Here is a 13,925-nt window from a genome sequence, read left to right as displayed (position 1 = left end):
CCTTGTTTTGTGAAACAGGTAGTGTGTTTTTTGGGCATTCTGTTACAGACAAGAAACCCACTGCAGAAGTAATAACTCACAACACTACCATAATGCACAGGCCTTTTACGAGCGTGAGCGTATGTAAATGTTTCACCTCAACCGTGTTTCTGAGAAAAGTTTCTTTTTCCAGAGGATGCACTTCAGGGACTGCTGTCAGGGTCAAAAAGCATTTCACTATAAGCACTCCACTGCTCCCCTTCTCCCTTCCCTTCATCCATACGCCAACCAAGGTTACCACTCTCTTCTCCGGGTGTGTCTGGTCTTATGGCCAGCACAAAAACATATCTACACAGAAGTCATATCTTCAGTTTGAGGCACGCCACGCCAACACCTTTCCCAGCCTGTGGCGGACAGAGTGCGTCTGACATGTGATCTACACTGACCTATCTGAGGTGGCACAGTACTCCTCCCCGTTCCCCCCGCTCGCTCTCTCGCTCCCTGCCTCCTTCGCTCCCAAACACGTTTCCTCAAAGGTTCAGCACCTCTCCGTGTGCCCCAGACCCCACCCTGGAGCCAGATGACATTTTGGGGGTGGGGGTAGGGGGTAGGGGGGGGGGGGGGGGGCTGCCCGCCTTCTGCTTTCCTCACGTCCTCCTCTTTGTTGTGGTCAACGTCTTTATCATCACACACACACCCTAAATTGCACCCCCACAAACACACACACTTTTTCCCTCTCTCTCTCTCTGACAGACACACACACACATGCACATGTACATCCAAATACACACACACACACAAACACAAACACACCCCAAAGTCCTGACAAGGCAGTGAGAAGGTGAGGAGGCTTCCATCCCTACCTGACCTTTACCTCCACCCCTAAACACACACACACTATTACACACACACACACACACACACACACCATTCACCCTCCAGACACATGCTCTCTGTCCCTCTCTATTACATGTGATCGGCTGTCCAGCGCAGCACTCAGCACTGGGGCTGCAGGAAAGTGTCATGTGCCATTTCCTCCTGAGCCGTCTGAGGGTTGGGATCACAGTAGCATAAGGGGTCACACTGACAGCCAGTCAGCTACGATACACTACAACAGGAGAGGGTTTCTTTTTTTCTTGTCAACTCTCTCGTGATGTGGTCTCGGCAGAGTGCTTTTGGTTGCTGGCATCAAAGAAGTTTTACAGTATTTTCAGAGAGATTTTGTTTTAGCCTCAAAGAAATCCTATGCATTTAAATGTATACTTTTTATCGTTTCACAGACGCTTTTATTTATATAGTATTTACGCACAGCATATTTTATTAGTCTATGTGTTCCTTGGTAACAAACAAACAAACCTGGGTGCTGTTTGTAGCCTAGCAGGTTGTAATAGCGGCAGGATCATGGATTCCTCAAACAAAGTCTATAGGCGTAGTATTAAGTGGCAGAGGCTGGTGAATACTTGTAGACATTTACTGGATGTTGTAAATGTTATTTTTAAAAGTTTTTTTTGTCTTGCTTTGATTTGTTGCATATAATCATATTGCCTTTATACATTCTGTAAGCACATTTGTCAAAAATGTGCTACGTACTAAACAAAATTATTATCATCTCTGAAGTGTACCGCATACTATCCCTGACAATCTCATTACGAAGCCTACTACGCCTATTCACAACATCTACTACTGCTACACAACCACAAAAACAACAAAAACAACTGGGTTATCACAGTCTTTCAACATTATAAAAATCAGATCAAATCTTGGAAAAGCTCCTTGACAACACATCACCCCTGTGTGTGAGTGTTAGCACGCTGTGTTAATAACTCGACGCAGCAGTGACTAAGGGTTTAACACCTCATTAAAGCTTTGTGAAGCGCGTACAAACAACTGTAGCAAAAACAAACCCTTAGTTTACCGCCCTGACACACCCACATGGCAAGAAAGGGACCATCAATGAGCCCTCTTGTAATCTTTGTCCCTTTACTCTCTCTCTCTATCTCTTTCTCCCATCCCTCTCTTTCTCTCTTTCTCTCTCATTCCCCCCTCTCCGTGTGGCAGTTGGCCATCGGGGGCCGTGTCAGTGATTGGCGTCGGTGGGTAATGTCAGACGTGTCGACTTGCATTACTCCGTGCTTCTCAGAGAGTCTGTGTGTACGCGTGAGCGTGCGTGTGTGTGTGTGTGTGTGTGTGTGTGTGCGTGTGTTGTCCCGCGTGCCATTGCGCTCCGCTGACGATGCCCCTGATGGAATCACCGCTACCAACACCACCACCTCCTCCTCCTCCTCCTCCTCCTCCTCATCCTCCTCCTCTTGTCCCCTCCTCGTCCTCCTCTGCCTCTCTCCGCTCTCTCGTTCTCTGCTCTGCTCTGCTGGCACTTATCGTCTGGGAAGTCTGTGTTTCCTAGGGGGAGGCAGATTAGTGTCGCGCGGCCTCCAGATTCCACAGCACAGTGAAAACACTGCCCTGGGGCGGAGCGCTGAGGCGAAGGTGGATGTGTCGGTTTGGGGCGTGGGGGCGGGGGTGGTTGTTGGAGGTGGCTTTAGGAGTGAGTAAGGAGGATTCTCTCCCCCTCTGTTTTGAGAGGGAAGATAATGAATGGTAACAAATCTCTTGGGTTCCAAACACAGAGGGGTAGATGTAGCCTGTGTGCTTTAGAGAGAGAGCAGTGTTAACAACAACTTGGCCAGTCCGCAGAAAGCACACGCTGGGTGTTTTTTCAAAGTTAAGGAAGGATCCTTGACAGATCCTGAATGGTTGCGTTTCAAGGATGCTATGTCATCGAATCCCTTCAAATTCTACCAAGGATTGAGTCCTGCATTCAGAGAATTTTCAAGGATGCAGTTGAAGCATCCTCTGCGTTCTTGAAGCACCCACAATCCTATGCACACGTGCCAGAGCCTTTATTTTTTTTTAAAGTATTGCGGAATTTGAAGGGGGGATCTTTTCAATGGTGCACACCTGCACACTCACTAGACTGTTCCATTGATTGTCCTCTGAATGCTAGGAAGGTGTGTTTCCTAGCCTCTGAAGGACCTGACTTGGAAGGACTCGGAAGAACCTGTCCTTTCAAGGAAGCGTCTATGACTTTGAGAAACACCCGTTGTCCCTTTTCATTTAACGTTAATAGTACTAAACGTGATGCGTGATCAAGGAATGTTTCCACCCTCTTAACGTAATGCCACACCCAGAAGTGAATGGCGGGCGCAACGGAAGCATGGAACCGCCAATTTTATAGATGTTACCAGTGCGTAACATCTACGCAGTCTTTAATTGACCAAGGCAGTTTTTACCTTGCGAGCCTTCTAGTAGCATGAACAACTGTTTAGCGGCTGATATGTTAAATACACTATGCTAAGGCTATGATTTATTATATGATGTCATTCTGAGCTCCTGCAGCAGGCAGGATGCAGTTTTAACCATGTGTGGTCTGTTAATACATACCATGCCATGTTTTTAGGTCCACATTGCACGAAATGGGCGCTAACATGTTTGCAGGGTTGGGAAGGCTACTTTTGAAGCGTAATAGGTTACAGATTACTAGTTACCCTGTTCAAATGTAATAAGCAATGTAACTATTTTAACTATTTCAGAATAAATGTTCTATTCTAAATACAAGCTTCAAAGCTTTTTACGAAAAAGAATATATTCAAATGTAACCCCTTTGTAATCATCAACGTTTTGATTAGTAACTAATTTAATGACATATTTTTTCTCAGTAACTTTTCTCAGTAACTTTGATATTTAATTACATGTAATATAGTTACTCCCTTTTACTCCCTCCTACTCTCTCACTCTCTCTCTCTCCCTCTCTCTCTCTCTGTTTCTATCTTCTAATCACCCTGTCCTCTCCCTCATGTCAGATCAGGTTAATCATGACTCAGCTGCTGTCTGTCCAGGTCCAGGCCTCTGTCCATGTCCAAACATCTGCTTTCTTTTTCACTGGAAGGTTTGGGAATGTGCATCCATGTGGGGGACCATGTTTTTTATAAACACACACACACACACACACACACACACACACACACACACACACACACACACACACACACACACACACACGCACACACACATGCACACTTCCATCATCTCTTCTTATTTATGGACTTGAGGTGAGGAATATTTTTGTCCTGCTGCACTCCAGGAAAATCACTGTGGCCAGAGTGTATTAACTCTGCTCTTTCAGGTATTATAGATGTATATTAAGTGTGCCACTCTGATGATTTATATTGATATTTAAATCTAACGTTTCATGTAACCTTGTCCAAAATAACTGTTGCCTGTCTTGGCAACTGAAGTTGAGTTAAAAGTTGAACAGCGGTCAGCATGAATCATGATCTAACGGCCATCAGGGCTGTTTCACAATGACAGTTCAAGTGTTCTTATTGTGACATGGCCCCGGGATGATTTCACAATCAGTGGCACACAATATTGTTTACAAAGAAAATATTTACAAGAATTAAAGCAACACTATGCAAAAATGTGCTATTACTTTTTGAGGTATGTTTTTTTTATTTTGTTTTTGGTATCATTTTCAAAATTATTTTGTTGGTATATGGTCATGTGAAGGACAGATAAACACACCTGTTGTTCCCAATAGCCATCCAGGCTATGCACTATGTAGTTCTGCACCCCCACAAAGAAGTAAGAAAAGCTTTCACAGCACAACATTGCCAACTATACTGAAGCCAATGTGTTATGCTGGCAAGCTTTTATCAGGACCAACCTGTCTGGTGTTGATCTTTGCATAGGTAGTTAGCTCACCAGTTTTAGACCAAAACTCCTTACTGCTTTTAAACACATTAGCTGTCCTTTTCTCCCCAGTGTGTTTAGGCTCATGGAACACTAATGGCAGCCTATTCAAACATTCTCCAGTGTTTGGAGTTGTTCAGAATGTTTTAACAATTAATGGTGTAGTCCTTGACTATAATCCTTTACACTTGAAATTCAGCGATGTTCTCCACACATTCCTCTAGCTGCTTGTCCAGTGTGTGCACTCAGAAAGCTTCTGGTGTTTGTGCACAGTCCTGGCTCTGTAACTGGGAAATAAAGAAAGTGGCTCGGACTGGGCAATGATGGGTAATGTCAACATCACACACTCTCTCTCTCACACACACTCCCATCTACACATACAAGCAACACACACACTTAAAGTCCATGCATTTTGTTCTCAAATTATTGGTATCATTTGTAGGAGCAGTTGCCTATTTGGTCCATTCTATATGTTTCATATGCTTCTGTTTGGTCTTGTGTCTTCCCTTTAATGCTTTAACTTCAAAAAATATGTCAACATACCATGCATATGTGCCTCAAGTCAGTTTTAATTCAAATGTACAAACAATAATCACATCACAACTAATGGGAACACTGAACACACGAAAGCAATGAGCATCTGAATTACACGTATTTCTAGTTGTCGTAGCCTTGTCAGTTCTTTCTGTAAAATACTTCTGTGTCTCCATTTGGGTTTGATGCACAATAAATGTACATATATTTCACATCCCAGCGATTGAAAACACTGGAAACATTAAAGCAACGAGCATCAGAGCACACTCTAACTGTCCTGTCTCTGTCTTTCTTTTGGCCTACAGATATCAACTCCATCCATCCATCCATCCATTCCTGTCTCTATCTTTCTTTTGGCCTAATGATATGTACTCCATCCATCTGTTTCATTCATCCATCTATCCATCCATTCACTCATCTGTCTCTCCACCCTCTGCCCCTGGCTAGGCTGGTAGAGGGCAAGGGTCGGTGTGATGGTCGCCTGTCAGTCAGGATTGGGTGAGTGGGGGGTGGGAGGGGTGAGATGGGAGCCGTCACGCTTTTTCAGGATCATATGCTGGGTGTCGCCCTCTTCTCTCACACACACACACACACACACAAGTGCACGTGTGCATAACAACACACACACATGTGCATGACCACACAAACACACACATCAAACACATACACACCTTCTCTCACACACACACACACACACACACACACACAAAGAGCCGCCACACTCCATCAGGATCATGTTTAGGGTATCGAGAGGTACAAACACCACCCCCCTCCCATCCCCACCTAATACACACATACACATGCATTCACACTATAAGTGACACCTATAGGCTTAATTTCCTCTACATGTTTGTGTGTGTCTGTGTGTGTCTGTGCGTGTGTCTGTGCGTTTCTAGTTTAGAAAGTGAGAGGCATGGTGGAAACTAAGAGTGTACGAGATACAAAAAGTGAGAAAAAAGTTCAATGGCAAGGATCAACACTCTCTGCAATAACCTTAAACAAGCCACCTCCGCAGAGACTGAGATGCTGTGTGAGTGTGTTTGTGTGACCGTGTCTGGGGTATATGTGTGTGTGTGTGTATGAGTGTGTGTGTGAGTGCGTGTGTGTCTGTGTTAGCATCAGTGTCTCAGTGTGTCTGTGTGTGCGAGGCTTGTTTTTTTCTGAATGAAGTTGGTGTTGGGCGTCCCAAGTGGTGATAGGGTGGAGTGGGGGTGTGTGACCCCCCCTTCACAGATGTCTAGGGAGGAGAGGTCACTGCTGACTGTTGGGCTCACACACCAGCTTGCATGGCATCAATCCCTCTCTCTCTCTCTCTCTCCCACACACACACACACACACACACACACACACACACACACACAAATACAGCACACACACACAAATGCACACACACACACACACACACACACACACACACACACACACACACACACACACACACACACACACACACACACACAAATACAGTACACACGTACAAATGCACACACAGATACACACACACAAATACATATGTACAACACATGTACACACCTTCAGTGTGGGTGTGTGTCTAAATGTCTGTGTGTTGGTGGGTCATGGTAGAGAATCTGCATGCATTCAAGTAGGTAAGTGTATATGCACCAACTGCAAGTGAGCTTTCAGTCAAATACAGCATACATACAGCTTTTTCTAATTGTAGCTAACAGAAGTGTTTGTTTGTGTGTGTGTGTGTGTTTGGGAGAATCAGTGGAGTAGGCAGGGGTTGAGAAGGTCTTTCCTCCTGCCCAGCTGTCATTTCTTGTTAGCCAAGCAGTTAGTGGCGGTGGATGAATAAGTGAAGAAGTCCCAGGTTGCACCTCATGTTAAATGTAAGAGGGGTAACGGTTCCTGCTCTTGCCCAGCCTCAGTGGCCCATTTCTGGGTAAACATTAGAGGGCGCTGGCCTGTGTAAGGGCCTGGTTTGGCAGACCATGGAGGCCTCATACTTTCTCTAGCGATGTGTGTGCTAATTGCTAGCTCAGCGAGACTAGGGGGTGGGGAGGTGCAGGGGAGGGGGGTTGCCGTAATGCGGCAGGGAGCACAGGGGCGGGCTCAGGACCCAAGAGAGTGCCCTCCAACCTGCCTGTCAGCTACTGTTAGATCACAGAGCAGACCATGGCAGTGTGCAGCCACAGCGGAGCCAAACACACACACATGTGCATGCATGGTGAGGAACACACACACACACACACTCACACTCACACTCACACCCAAGCAAAAACATAAGCCTAAGTGGCTAAGTCATATTCAGCAGGCTGAGTCTTTGATGAATTTTCATCACAACGCATATAAAATGCTGTGGACAAATCTGCTGCAGACAGCCTCTGAATTAGTGAATATGTATGGTGTCAGCAGCCTCAATCCAACAAACAATGCCAGCGTGTGTGTGTGTGTGTGTGTGTGTGTGTGTGTGTGTGTGTGTGTGTGCCAACATGAGTGATGTAAGAGACCCAGTTGGTCAAAAAGCAGTAATTACATTTTTCTAATAAAATATTCAAATTTTGTCAGATCATGTTTGTTCTTAGGAGTCCAGCCTGTGCTGTAAACGAAGACATTGTATTTGACACACAAACACACACAAACACACACACACACACACACACACACACACACACACACACAGTGTGTAGCATGCTCCACCATCCTGTCTGTTTTGTCCTTGTGCATATTTAAATTACATCATCAATAATGGACAGGCTCTATCGGTGTCAATGCGGGCCCGGATCCGTGTGCTGGGCTCATGTCTGATCCGCAGCGCGGTGCGGCTCCGACACTCTGCAGTGCGCAGTTCAGACAGCGGTCAGTATCTTTAATTAAAGGCAGCCCTCATTAACCTTGTTTGCAGACGCCAGCCAGTGGGGGCCCCTCGCTGCCCGCTCTCGGCCCATCAGGCACGGGAGGCTGAGTGGCTCGTTTGGTCCCTGGGAGGATGCATCTCCGAGAGTCTTATCTCAGCGCGGAGGAAATGAGTTCCAGTCAGGAGGATGAGCTACATCTTTGGGACGTTTTCATCAAACTCTCTCACTCTCACACACACTCTCTATCTGTCTCTCTATCACTCTCACACACACACACACACACACACACACTCTCTCTCTGTCTCTCTCTCACTCTCACACACACTCTCTCCATCAGTCTCTCTCTGTCTCAGTGGCTCTTATCTTTCTCATCTTCTCTCTGATCTCTCCCTCCCCTAGAACCAGCACTCAATTTCTCCCCGTCACTCTTTCTTTCATTCCTTCTCTCTTTCTCATTGTTCTCCTTCCCTTTCGCTGAAGCGATGCTGCATCTCTCCATTTGTGTTTTGATGAAGCAGTGCGTCTTCTTTTCCTGCAGAGATCGATGCGTATCAGAGGCAGAGGTGCATGCTGGGTAAGAGAGCTGCCCTCGCTTCGTTAAATGGTTTCTTCTGGCTGAACACTTGCTGGAGTTCTCAGGACATCGCTAGAAGACCCCTGGGACTCCAAAGCGAACTACCTGGGTCACTTTGACATTCTCAGCTACACTCCCACCAACAGACAAGCAAACAAACACACACACACACACACACACACACACACACACACAGAGAAAGGGTGTGAGTCAGAGAGAGAGAGAGAGTGAAACCAACTGCGTCCCACCCCTATGCATCAAGCCTCTGAGAAAACCATTAGGGATTTGAAGACACTTTTCTGTTCTGTGACATCTTTTACACCATATTGAAAGGTTAGGAGCAGCGACAGCCTCTTTTGTTGAGGGCTCAGCGCTCCGAGTCAGGGGTATGAGGACAAAAAGGAGCTGCACAGGAATAAGCAACAGCGAGTGCTTATAATCTAAACACAGCAGAGTTTTAGAATGGACAAATCCACTTTGTCCTGAGATGTGTGTACTGGAGGTCCACCAAAAAGCAGCTTAGAAAAACAGCATTCAGAAAGGGTCAGAATATAGGTGGACTATAGAATGAAGGTGGACTGCCGTTTGGAGTAATTTGATCATCAGGACATTTTTTAATGGACTGCATTTGCATGATCTTTCGCAAAGTGCATACATTGCAACATCATTGAATCATCAAATTGAACTACCCACCCCTCCCCCCTGCCCCTTTCCACAGTATAGTAATAAAAACGACCACTAGATGGCGATATAACGCTTTTGACAGGGCCCTGAGCAGTGCCCATTACTGTCCTAGAATTGTAAAGGTCATAGAATCTTCCAGATGCTTGTAATGTTATAACATCATTTGAAAGCATCTAATGGAAAAAACAACAGTGCACTGCACATGCCCAGAAATGTATGTAAAAGTTCCGAAGGCCCATTCCATCAAATTATTTAAACAGATTTGCCTTCATTTTATAACAAAGAAAACAGACCCCCCCCCCCCCCCAATAGGTGACATTAACATCTTTATTTGATCAGTAAATTAGTTCCTCAGCTATTGAAAGTAATAAAACTTATGGAAGATTTAAGGTACAGTAAGCGATTCTAATCAAATACTCTTTGTGTCAAATTCAGTAAATTGCTCCTCACAATCTATCTGTTAATTTTGTGTGTGTGTGTGATCAATACAAACTCAGTTGTTTATTCAAAGTTCTGGCTTTGTAAATGGGAAACAAACATAGCGGCTCGGACCGAGTCATAAACATGTCCAGCCAATCAACACATTGCTTGAGGAGCACCAATATGTCTATGGCACTGAAGGCAGGAGTGTGATTTGATTGGCCGTTGAGCTGAAATGTCAACAGCCTTTTGCCAGAATTGCGGGACTGCATCTTTTAGCCATCAGAGTACATTCTGATTTTCACATTCTGCTTTCAGTAAAATAGATGCTCTGGAGGGAAAAGGATTTTTGACACACATGGTTAAAAAAACCCACATATGTTTAAACACATATGATGTGAAAAAAAATGAGGCATCATGTGTGTGGTCAGATGCCTGACCTGGGTGGAGCGTGTGTGTGTATATGTGTGTTTGTATGCACATATGTATGTGTGTATATGTGTGTTTGTATGCACATATGTGTGTGTGTGTGTGTGTATGCACATATGTGTGTGTTTGGTTGTGTGTATGCACATATGTGTGTGGGTGTGTATGCACATATGTGTGTGTTTGGTTGTGTGTATGCACATATGTATGTGTGTGTGTGTGTGTGTGCGTGTGTGTGTGTGTGTGTGTGTGTGTGTGTGTGTGTGTGAGGGGGGGGGTGGTCATTTGGGCAGCTGTGTTCTCTCCCACCCTTCTGGGTCATGCTCCTGAGTTTGCCCTGCTGTTCTGAGATCAGACAACTCCAGCGAGGGGAGGGGAGTTCCAGCAGTGTCTAACAAACAGCTGTTTAATGAGAGTAATCCCATTATGGAGACCCAGCAGCTTGGCCCAACTGCTCAGTTCTCTCTCCCTCTCCCTCTCCCTCTCCCTCTCCCTCTCCCTCTCCCTCTCCTTCTCCCTCACTCTCACTCTCACACACACACTGCCTCTTCCTCTGCCTCTCCCTCACTCTCACACACACACTGTCTCTCCCTCTGTCTCTCCCTCTCCCTCTCCCTCACTCTCACTCTCACACACACACTGCCTCTTCCTCTGCCTCTCCCTCACTCTCACACACACACTGTCTCTCCCTCTGCCTCTCCCTCACTCTCACACACACACTGTCTCTCCCTCTCCATCACACACACACACACACACACACACACACACACACACACACACACACACACCACACACACACACACACACACACACACACACACACACACACACACACACACTGTCCCTTATTCCCTACCCTACTTATTAATGGAAATGTATGTCTATAACCATTTTGAAATTGTTTTGGAGGTTATTGTTATTTCATCTAACCAAACTTGCATAACCTCAGAGTTAACCCTGCAATGTAAAATCAGTATGTTTGTTTCAGAATAGATCATTATTCTATGAGTGTAGTGATGCACTTCTGTTCTACCAGGTAAGGCAGAGCAATAATCCGTGGCTGAGTCACTCTGTGGCTTTGAGTTTTTGACCTATCTCAACTGAGGAAATGCTATTCTTGGGAGTGTGGGGGATGAGCATCCCTCTCTACCTCTAAACTCCCACTCTCTCTCTCTCCCTCTCTCTCTTTCTTTGCCATTCAACCAGTTTAATTTACCTCCCACTCGTTGACAGACAAAGCTGAGAAGCTGACTCAAAACCTGTGGCTTATGTGTTTGACTTGAAAGGCATGCATGATGATTTGTTTTCTGTTACTGGCGGTGGTTGAAGTGTACTCACTCACTTACTCACTCACACACACACACACACACACACACACACACACACACACACACACACACACACACACACACACACACACACACAAACACACGCACACACACACACACACACACACACACACACACACACACACACACACACACACACACACACACACACACACACACACACACACAGTATTTTCAGTTCTCACATCATACTTCCTCCCACTGCTCTCCACAACATGAGCACATTCATATGCACTATATTTACAATAATATTACTTTCATAATAAAAGATTGACATGATTTTCATAATTTCATACACCATGTAAAAACACAATGAATGCTAGCGAAGAACATGTTTCCAGAACAAGCCCACACCAGCACAAGTGGCCTCAGTGCTTTCGACAAACTACCACTGCTGTCTCTCCACTGTGCCCCCCCCCCCCCCCCCCCCCCCTAGTGGAGGGGGGAGCTCGAGTTGTTGGACATTTAGCAGCCCACAGGCAATCTGAGGCAGCTGAAGAGGGTCTTCTGAAAACATAAAGATCCCCTGTGTCCAGAGCACCACACTATAGTTTCCATGGCGATGAATGGCACTTGCTCAGCAGTCTCCATAGCGATGGCTGTCCAGGAGCAGTCGAACGAGCGCGGAGGCTTGGTGGCGTTCTGTCATTTAGCTCTAGTGTTGGGTTAGTCCAAGGTGATCACCACAATGGCCACGTCGAGAATAAATGGACGTGCCATCTGTCAGGTGGGCTGACACCGAGCCTGAGAGGCACTTCATGTTATTGTGCATGTATGTAAGAGAGGACAGGCCAGGGAGTGGGAAGAGAGAGGAGGAAAGAGAGAAGGGAGGAGAGACAAAAGAGACTGGGAGAGTGGCAGGGGGACATGTCGAGGGAGAGGAAAAAAGAAGAGAGAGAGAGAGAGAGAGAGAAACTTTTCTGAGCACTTCTCATCTGCACAAAATAGGCCTTAGACTGTTTGCTAATTGAGGTTTAATGAGCAGTCGTATTCCAACATTGTGATTGTAAATGCATTAAGGGTAAATGTTTTCCAGAGCTAAACTGACAACAGGCAAATATTTGCCCACAGGATAATAGAGTGAGCACAGTCTTTAGTGTACTGTGCACATCTTTAAACTTTGAGGTGAGTGGAATGAACTGCGGATGTATTGTGAACAGATTGTGTTTTGGAAGCTTTTTCAAAGCTTTTTCCTTATTCAAAGAACAAATAAGGATGATAATAAACAAATAATAACCAAAATGATCAGTGTAAAGTGTGAAGTTTATTTAAAAGCAAGAAATTGATATGCCTAATGTTTTTAAATATTTTTACCTTATTAAAACTGGAGAACAAGCAATCATTGTCAAAGTCAAAGTCAAAGTCAAAGTCAAAGTCAAAGTCAAAGTCTGTTTTATTGTCACACAGCACACAACACCACACACATGCATTTGGCGGCGACACAGGACACACACACACACACACACACACACGCATGCTGATGAGGTCGCCGGTGAAATTTTCCTTCTGCCTTTAACCCATCCTGAAGACCTTCCTCAAGGGGCTCCAGGAGCAGTGGGCAGCCTTTTACGGCGCACAGGGAAGTGTTGTTTTGACATAGCTACTTGGTTTACTGAATTATATTATAAGGGGGGGGGGGGCATATAGGTGTATGTCCCGTCCACAAGCTTACATCTGGATTTTGATTAGAATTAATGATACAATTTTGACATACATGACTAGTTCAGCACTCAGGGTTTAAGTATTATTTTCAGTGGCAGCATTTCTTTTCACCTTTCACCTTTATGTACTGCATTTCTAAGGGAGATAATAATGTCAAAGAATTGAGAAGAAATTGCTTCCCTGGTTCCCCCCAAAAGCTTCTCAGTCTGGACGAGTCTGGAAGGTGAGCGTGCAACAGGCAGTCTGATATGACCGTGAACCAAAATGTTACCTTCATACTGTATTGGATATGAATGCCTCCGTTGTCCACATAAATTTACACTGATCATGTGATTACTTGTTAACATCTAGAAGAAACAGCCCAAAGGCAACCATTTTAACTTGACTGAGACACTTGGGCATGCTTTTTAAACTGTAACTATGGCTGAACAGCCAAGAAATATTAAAGGCCTTTTAAATTGATCACCATCCTGAGTGCCTCAGATATCTTTGATAATACTGAAACTAGTACGATCCCCAATCACCAGAGGGAGACACCCGAGCAGCACTATTTCATACTGTTTTTTGGCTAAATCCATAACTTCATCAATGAGAATGAGATTACATTACATTAGATTCGATTCAATGTCCTGTAACTCAATGTGACAAAGGGAAATCATGCATTTTGTTATCACTTTTGATAACATTCTCTCTGGTCATACCTTGTTTGTAGTCTAATCGACAAGAATA

This window comes from Clupea harengus, chromosome 13 (genome assembly GCF_900700415.2).
Source record: "Clupea harengus chromosome 13, Ch_v2.0.2, whole genome shotgun sequence".
Taxonomy (NCBI): Eukaryota; Metazoa; Chordata; class Actinopteri; order Clupeiformes; family Clupeidae; genus Clupea; species Clupea harengus.
Note: the sequence above shows the minus strand (reverse complement) of the source record.